We start from the raw sequence: 9719 nt of genomic DNA on the forward strand, positions 1-9719 counted from the left end.
CCTATTTCATAAGTAATTTTAAGTTCTTACCTACCTTAAGTCTATTAAACTATCACGGAATTAAATACTCTGAAAGCCTTTTGTTCTGTAAATAAATGCATGAAATCGTCATAATTTGATCTGCGGTTTGATTTTCGGTTGCCAGAATCGAGAGACTTGATAAACGCTCCTGGTTCACCGATGATCATAGATATTTTTTAATATGTTTTAATTTGCTGAAACTTCGAACTGAACAGGTTGGAGTGTTCGTGATTCGTCCTCAAACAGTTCATCAGATTGCTTTTTGTGCTTTGGAAGTTTTTCTTTGTCAAAATAGACTCAACTGCAATTTTTTCGGCTACTGTTGACTCTTGTATCCAATATCCCATAGGATTTTTCTCTCATTTTTTATAAATCCTCAGTTTTGGTCAGTTCTTTCGTTAACTTTACAGAATGCGGAAGACGAATTCCTTTTGAATGTCTATATTTACTCCATTGAATTCTGGAAAAATATTAACTCGAATTTTCAGGTTGATACTAAATTCAAAATTTTTCACAGCATGTATGAGATGTCGTACACTTTCACAGTCATATATTTTGCCGACCATCTCGTCTGGCTGCTTCCTTTTAAGTTGTATTTTCTACATTGTTTCATAATATACCATCAAGTAGTATATCCGACAAAAAAGCGAAGTATTTTCTGAGTAATTCCAAACAGATTAACTGCTTCCGTGCACGAAGAAGCAGAATGCACACCGGGAAGATAAGAGGAGCGAGCCAAACATGGCACAAGTTCCTCCAGCTTCCTAATAAGTACACGCTAGATTTTATAATCTAATAATACTTTTTTTATAAAGGAAAAATACGTACCAAAGTTACATAATTAGAAAATCGTCCCCTCCTAGGAGAATCGTCTTTCTGTTGAGCTTACCTTCGGATTCAATCCTAGCTTGTACTGATTTAGAAATGCTATCCATATAAGACCCGTTGTCGTAAGACTGACACCGACATAGCACTTGCGGTAAAGTCTATAAACATAAATCACGCGATTAAGAAACTACAGGATGTTATTCCCTCTATCGAACAATGGTGCAGTTTCTGGAAAATCCAATATCTAAACCATCAAGTATAATTAAGACACTAATTTTCTATAATGCAGGGGCGTAGCTAGAGGGGGGCAAGGAGGGCATCTGTCCCCGGGCGCAGAATCCAAGGGGCGCCAAACTGATGTTCCGACATTTTAGAATTAAATGTTTTTCAATCCTTGGCAAGAAGTAGGGGGCGCGAAACCTTCAGTTGCCCCTGGGCGCTGAAAACCCTAGCTACGACTCTGCTACAATGCGTTCAGAAATACATTCTTCTATCTTTCCATTAACTTCTATGAAATCAATTAAATTTTCCTTTATCTCACACACATCACTATGCATTTTTACGTATTGAATCACCTGGTTCATTTTTTTCTCCATATGTGTCTGTATGAGACACATATGGAGTGAAATTGAGCATTATTGTGTAGTATTTGGCTTCTTTAATATCGTTTAAAAGGCTACTTCAGACTGTTTTGACTTTTAATAACTTATTTGAATTATCTTTGATAAATTCGATTCCTTTCACTTTGTTAGGTGCTTGACTGGTACCTAAGAGTTGAATTATGTTTGGCAAGCGGAGAGATTAAATTCAGTAAATTTCCTTGGCTATGTCGAGGATACTTTGTGAACAGGCTACTTGGAATTTCATCAGACCCAAGAAAAGAACGACAGTTTTCTGAAAGATACATTCCCGCCTCCGCATCTATGACTATATAGAATTTCTCTCCATTTTTCTTTCTCTGTGCGAATGAGTCGCTCAGTGTCGTGATCGATACCTTGGCAGGATTTCATTTGTTGTACTCGAATTCTCCACTTAATCATGCACCTCTGCGGATTCAGACGCTTTATGCTCAGTTAATCTTGCTAAAACTTTTTCCCAATTAATGAATCCTGTAGTATGGTGTAGCGGCAGCACCATGTTTCTAATAAATCTTGCAGGGTGTACAAAAAATTGCATTCTTGTCTTTAGAACATGTAAACTAAGATCTTCATTATTTACTAATGTTCTGCATCACATGTCAAATGTCTGCCGTCACGTTCAATGGGACTGAGGTTTACGTTTACGGGATGTTTACCAGCTAATAATACTTTTTTACTGCTTAAGAAAGATTGTCGTTGATCGTTCATTTTTTCCTATGACCAGCCAATTGTATACGCGTCCAACAAATCAAAAATTTTTAGTTTCTCGTCTTCCTGCTGCCCGTTCCGATCTAAATGAAGAGATCTTTATATCATGGTTTCATGTCCTCTAGCTATTCTTTTGATGTCGATGAAGAAGGTTGTTCTTTCAAATGCTGACTTGTAGATTGTTTGAGGATGATATATGGAGTCATGTTTGATCGTGCAAATTGCAAGAAATATTAATACTCTCTAGAATCTCAGCATAATCGGAATTGCGGCAGGGTCTTACGGTTTACTTCTTCCGTGGAGTTATTTTTTCATCTTAGCTGAAATTTGTTTTCTCTGTTTGGCCTTATCTTTGGCTCGTTTTCTATATTCGGCTTTTCTGCCCCTCGGCGCGCAGATGTTTTCTGTTAATCTAAATGAAATTCACTATGAATTGCCTTAATAAGATATAACTAAGAATTGACGTAATTACACTGAACAGTCCTAAATAAATGGTCGAGTCTCGCTAAATATAGTGCGGGCTATTAAAAGCAAGCATATCTAAATAAAAGACCGAAGAGTACAAAAAAGACCTAAAAACTTTTTTTTAAAAAAAAACCTTAAAAATAATAAATTTAGCTTTAAAATCCAAAATGCGCTTCACTGTTCCGAGTCAAACCAAAGGTGAGCCTAAGTTGCCAACTGGCTGAAAAAAAAATCTAAATGCCTTACTTTTATCTTACGGTGTCCTGTATATACTCGACGAATATGAATTTGAATTATTTCATTTGTCCAGGATGGTCAAAGGTTAATTTTTTGGGGTAAGCTCTTCCCAGCAGACGTTGCTATGGAAACCAGGCGACTTCTTCAACAAGCTATCGTTCTATTTCTCATTTGAATACACACCGCCCGGGCAGGAAACGATAGAGGGACTTCAGACGTTACTGATAGGGTCAGTCTGACTCTATCATGATGCCTGGAGTCCCTCTATTGACATCTTTCTGATCCTGTATTTATAGATGTTTTCGGCTGTATTTGACTTAATTTTAACTCATGTTCCCTTAAAAGGGTTTCTAGTATTTAATTATAATTTCTTCTTAAAAGATGTTTTTAAACTTGGCCTTAAAACTATTAATTTTGTACTAAAATTAGAGAGCTGTTTTAGCGAACAACTTACCAAATACTATCCAGCGTTATATTTGAATTTGCCGTCCACAAGAGTTGCCGCCCGGGGCAGGAACCCTGGCTTGTCCCCCGCTAGATCCGGGACTGCCTTTAAGTTATCTGTTACAGACTGCAGTTTTTAATTACTTTATAAAATATTTATAAAAGTGTGGAATTATGTAGAAATAGGTGCAGTATCTAATCAAGACATTGATTATAAAAAGTTATCCGAAGCACAAAATTAGGACTTCGCAATTCAAATTTCTTTATCTCAATCGTCATCAGTTTTTAAACTAGAGAAACATTATTTTGCTTTAGAAGATGTTACTCTTTACTTCAATATGGACACAAGTATACCTAGTCCGTTCATTCCTGAATCTTTTCGCTGTAATATTTTTCAGCAGATTCACCGTCTTTCTCATGCCGGTATTTCAGCCTCAACAAAACCAATCGCTAAGCGATACTTTTAGCCTCATATGAGGAAATTTATTAAAACTGCAGTTCAATCTTGCCTACAATTCCAACGTTCTAAAATTCATAAACATTCAAAATCACCTTGTCTGATGCAAGATTTGCACACATTCATATCGATTTCATAGGTCCTCTTCCACAGTCTGACGGTAACTGTTATTGCATGATAATTATTGACCACTTTAACCTACTACCGACATGTCAGCTCAGACTACTTGTAAAGTGCATAACTGGATTGCTAGATTTGGTTGCCCTGTATCAACAACAAATGATCAAGGCCGAAATTTTGAACCTCACTTATTTAAGGATTTAATGAAGATTTTTGGGTACACACTGCTTATCATCCTCAGTCCAATGGGCTGACTGAGAGATTTCATAGGCAACTTAAAAGTTTAATAATAGCCATAACAATCTAAAATGGACTGAAATTCTGCCTCTAGTTCTGCTGGGAAAAAATGCGTATAATGTAATATTCCGTACAAGGAAGTCATGTGGTGTACACATCAGATTTTTTTTACATAAGGATGAGCATTTGTGATTATCCTGAGAAAGAGGTTTTGCACTATTTGCAGTTTTTTTTTTTTGTCACTTTTGGTGGCAGACGTCCCTGCCGGGGAAGCATATGACATAATAGGTCGAATTGTAGCCAGATAAATGAGTCTTTTCTTTTCTAGGGTGAGCTTGAGGTACTTCCCGATGAAGCTCTTTATAACTTTAACCGCTTTATCCTTTACATGCTGAATGTGATGTTTCCACGTAAGTTTATCATTTATGATAATCCCAAGATATCTTGCCTGTTTCACAATGGGAACCGCTACAATAAAAAGAAAACACTTTTCTTTATAGCTACACTACGTTTCTTTTTCTTTATAAGTAGTAGCTGCGATTTGGGGGCATTTATTCGGATTTTCCAGAAACTGCACCATTGTTCGATAGAGGGAATAACATCCTGTAGTTTCTTAATCGCGTGATTTATGTTCATAGACTTTACCGCAAGTGCTATGTCGGCAGCATAGCAGGCTAACAACGTATTATGATTTAAATGTATCCGAGGGAAATCAGATACATAGAAGAGGTACACATAGAAGAGTAGAGGTTCGGTCACCGTACCTTGGGGGACGCCGCTTGCCATGATTTTTGTATTAGATAATTCCGATCTAATCTTAAAAGTCCAGTCACTGATGAAAGATTGGATTAGTAAAATCAGTTCTGTGTCCAGGTTGAGATCGATAAGCTTGGCTATTAAACCCTCATGCCAAACGCGGTTGAAGGCTTTCGCCACGTCTAACATGAGAATAGCAACATTGAGTTTGCAATGGAGAGCTTCTCCAGCGAATTCGGTGATTCTAACGAGTTGCTTAGTCGTCGAGAGATGAGCGCGGAAACTAAATTGTTCCACCGGTAGATAGTAAAAGTAAAGTTTTAGCCAGCTCAGAATAATTTTCTCATAGATCTTACCTGAACCCGGCAGAAGGCTTATCGGTCTATATCCGTCGGGTTTTGAGTGATCTTTTCCGGGTTTAGGCATCAGAATTACTTTTGCAATCTTCCATGGGGTGGGAAAGTACGACATTACGAGGCAAGCATTAAAAATACTTGTCAGGTTGCAGATAATATTCGCAGGGAGATTTTTAATTGTTGAATTTGAAATCCCATCGATAGCAGGAGATTTTTTTCAGTCTTAGCTGCTTAATAATATTTGCAGTTTCAGAAGGAGTGGCAAAAGTAATAGGATGACGGACAGTTGGAGCGTCCAAACCAATCTCTGACTCGTAGGAGGGTGTTTAATTCAAAAGCAGAGTCATTTGGCCAATCATTTAGTGTGAATTGCTCTTGGATGTGGGAGGCAAAGATGGAAGCTTTGTCCTTATTGGATATTGCCACATTATCATTGTAGTGAAGGGGCCGATTGCTCGAGAAGGTAGTCTTTTAAGTTTTTAATAAGTGTTCAGAAGGAGCCATCTTTGCCATCAAGATTCAACATTTTTTCATCCCAAAGTTCAGATTTAAAGTTTTTTATTTCCTTTTGTATTAACTTATTAAGCTTTACTAACTTTATTAAGCCGATTTCACTTAACATTAAGAGCCGGGTCCCATGTTAAGTGAAAACACTTTTCAGCCGGTTTCTCTCTCTCATGAGCTGACGAATCTTGAGAGGAAGTCGGAAAATTTTATCACTGTTAGGAAAAGTCTCACTAGCTTCCGAGATTGCACCTTTGATACTGTCAGATAATGCAGTCACAGTTAATTCCCTGCTCGGTATGAAGATTTTGAAGCCGAGGTGGTGAATTTTTCATCAAATTTTCAAAAAGTCTTCAATTTGTAAAACGTTTCGTGATGTATTTCATAGACTTAGTCACACATAGCGTAGCAATCACGGGAGGTGATCGGATGAAAGTTCATGGAGAACTTCCATGGAGATAGGAACAGTGTAGTAGTGACCGCAATATCCAGTATGTCCGAGAGTTCTATCCGGCTGGGTCGTCTACTATATTCAGGAGGGGCGCGAATTGCCACTGTGTGCTGAGAAATATATTCATGAAGTACTTTACCATTGCTATTTTTTTCCCGGCAACTCCAGTCGATATGTTTAGCATTAAAATCGCCAGCTGCGATAGTAGGTAAATCTGAAGGTAAAATAGTATGAAAAAATTTTTTAACAAAGTCTGTTTACAGGAGGATTATAAACTGCACGATGATTATACGTAGGGATGGTGACACACAATGTAACTTGCACACTATTAAAAGATTCTAGAATCTCGTCTGAGGCATGAGGGAAAGGTACGTTTTACATAGATTGCAGCACCACCACCTCTGTGAGAAAGCCTATCACAGCGGTAGGAATAATAGTTTGAAATTTTTAGGCCAAGGCAGGGCTGGGCATGAGTCTCCGAAATCAGTGCAATGTCTATGTCATGCTCATTTAAGAAGTGATGAAGTTCCGTTAGTTTGGGGGACAGCCTGAAGGCGTTCCATATCAAAAATCTTATGGGAGTGCTTTTTCTGACGTAATTATCCATGAACAGTGCTATTGGGAACAGGATTTTGAGATGTAGGTGGTCTTACTAAAAGATTAAGTCCTGCTTCTCTTAGAGCAGAAACGAGCATTTTAAGCTCAGCAGCAACTTGTTTAGCTTCAGAGATAAATTCCGGGCAAGACTGGAATTAAGGTCCTGAGCATAGAATCTGTTTTGAACAGCACGATTAGCATACGTTTTAGCTGGTTGAGGAGTCTTAGGCTTAGGGAACCGAGTACAACCCCTGTAGTTCGCAGTGTGACCCAACTCAAAGCAGTTGGCACATTTTGGAATGGGGGACTTGTCTTTACCACATTTGTAGGATTCGTGCGATTTTCTGTACCGGTACTGTAAAAATATTGATGGCGTAGAATTTTGATGCACAATGAAGAACAATTTGGCAACCGGGGCAGATTAAACATTCGTCTTTATTTTTTTAAAAAAGTGTGGCCACAAACAACTTGCTACACTATTCGTGGCTGTTTTTTTAAAAAATTATAACTTTAATGATTGGATGCTATACATGACTTGTTGATTCTCAGATTGCGCACATGTAGTGATGGGCAACTTCGGTACATTCTTGTACCCGGTACAAGAGTAACGGGTACAGACAAGTACCCGGTACAAAATACCCGTTACTCAAGTAACCGTTACTTTGAAAAGTACCGAAAACCGATTTCAAGTACCGAGTACCCAAGTAACGATTTGGAGTACCGAAGTAACGAAATACCGGAGTAACGGTTTACTGTACCGTAGTACCCTAATAACGGTTTGCTGTACCGGAGTACCCTACTAACGATTTGAAGTACCGAAGTACCCTAGTAACGATTTGGAGTACCAAAGTACCCTAATAACGATCTGGAGTACCGAAGTGCCGTAGTAACGATTTGGAGTACCGAAATACGCAGCTAACGATTTTGCGCACTGAAGGAACTCTGCCACGTCACCACGTGTTTGATTTTATCTGTACGGAGTAAGATTTTGAATATCAGAAAACATGTCAACTACGGAAGTGTCTGAGGAGCAGACCATTCATGGACACAAGGAGCGCATATCACCATTTCGCAAATACAACCAGATACTACTGTCCTCGTACCAAAACCGAAGTGAGCTGAACCCTCATCGATCCTCCAGTAACGAATACCGAAATACCGAGAAGAGACGCATATTTTCGTTACGTTGTAACCGAAAAGCACCCGTTTCGGTACAGAAGTAACGAATACCGAAAAGTACCCGTTTCGGTACAAAAGTAACGAATACCGAAAAGTGCCCGTTTCGGTACAGAAGTAACGAATACCGAAAAGTACCTGTTTCGGTACAGAGTAACGAATACCGAAAACTACCGATTTCGGTACTGAACTTCAGTACCGATTTCGGTACTGAAGTAACGGGTACTTGGATGTACCGATTTTCAGTACCCGTTACAAAATACCCGGTTCGGTAGTACCGACTCATCACTACGCACATGGGCTAACAGAGCCGTGTAGATGGAAATGTTGAAATTTCAGACAGACGTGGCAGAATTCAACATAATTTTATTATTGGTTAAAGCATCTTCGGGGACACAATGCTTGTTTCACACATAATTATGGATGAAAAAGGCATCCCACAATTTTGTATACTCAGTTATGTATACATAATTCAGAACAATAGAAAAATGCGAATAAGCGAAGAGACGTGGGTTATTCAAGACACAGCAAATGACAAAAGATCGTGCGTAGTTGGATCAAAGAATCTCCTTAGAGATTCTTTGGTTGGATTGCAGAGGTATTTACAATAAAATGTTTCGTTAAGCTGATTGGCTAAGGATCTCTACCGATTACCGGTTCAGAGAGCGAAGAAAACACGTCCTTCACTCATCACGGCCTCCCTCAGAATGAGGATGATGACAACCTCTAAACATGTTCAACCATCAATTTACATACACCCGGCACTTCAAACCTGTTCTCATGTATTTCTTCGGATCGATCCTGTTAAACTTCCTCTAACTCCACCTTACACTGCTCCTCACGCCATTGTTAAACGAATGGACAATAATTTTATTATTGAAGTACATAATATACTGAACGCAGGCCTGTCTTTCCCTCGGACACAAACCTTGGATAGAGGTTGAGGAGAACAGAAGAAAAGAAGGAAAGATAAGCTCCCACCCACATACCAAAGGTTTATTTTTCAGGAAATGCAATGAATTTATGAGAGGGGGTTAGTTTTTCGTTTCTGAAAGAGATAAAAGGTACCACCCTGGTCGTGCACGTGCCACGTTTGTAACTTCCTACTGCAGAGCTCCTGTACACTTTTTGAACGATATAACCAGTCGCGGGAACCACTACTGTGATCTGCATAGGGAAGTCTTACATTTATTTTCACCTTATTATAGGATCGTATTCAGGGAAAATTTCTGCTTGACAGCTAGAATTATATCGACAGGGCGTGATAAGAACGTATTGGACTTTCAAAGCTACACTTTTCCGTTAAAATTTTCTTCCATAGCCTGATTGATGTGTCAGAAAGGAGAATAGTGAGAATTCTAGAAACAAATAATATGTTTCTAGAATTCTCACTATTCTCCTTTCTGACACATCAATCGCTTTATCATTTTTCATTGGTGAGCTGAAAAAGAATTGTTTTTGTATCTATCATCTGTTAAAATAGTACATTATTTGCATAATCAGAGCTTAAATTCAAACGGAGGTCGGCTGAGGTACTTCTTAGCTCTTGAGGGGGATTTTCAGTGGAAGCCCAAAATACGACGGAAAAAAAAATTATATTTTATTTAACTATTTATAATTAATTTAATAGTTTATTGAATTTCTATTTATCTCTTTACATTTCTTTTAATTTAATTACTTTACAAGGTATTTCTCCCGCCTTCTTAGCGAGCCTTCGTGGTGTA

This window comes from Stegodyphus dumicola, chromosome 10 (assembly GCF_044657685.1).
Source record: "Stegodyphus dumicola isolate Sdum_Otavi_A_Nest chromosome 10, ASM4465768v1".
Classification (NCBI taxonomy): domain Eukaryota; kingdom Metazoa; phylum Arthropoda; class Arachnida; order Araneae; family Eresidae; genus Stegodyphus; species Stegodyphus dumicola.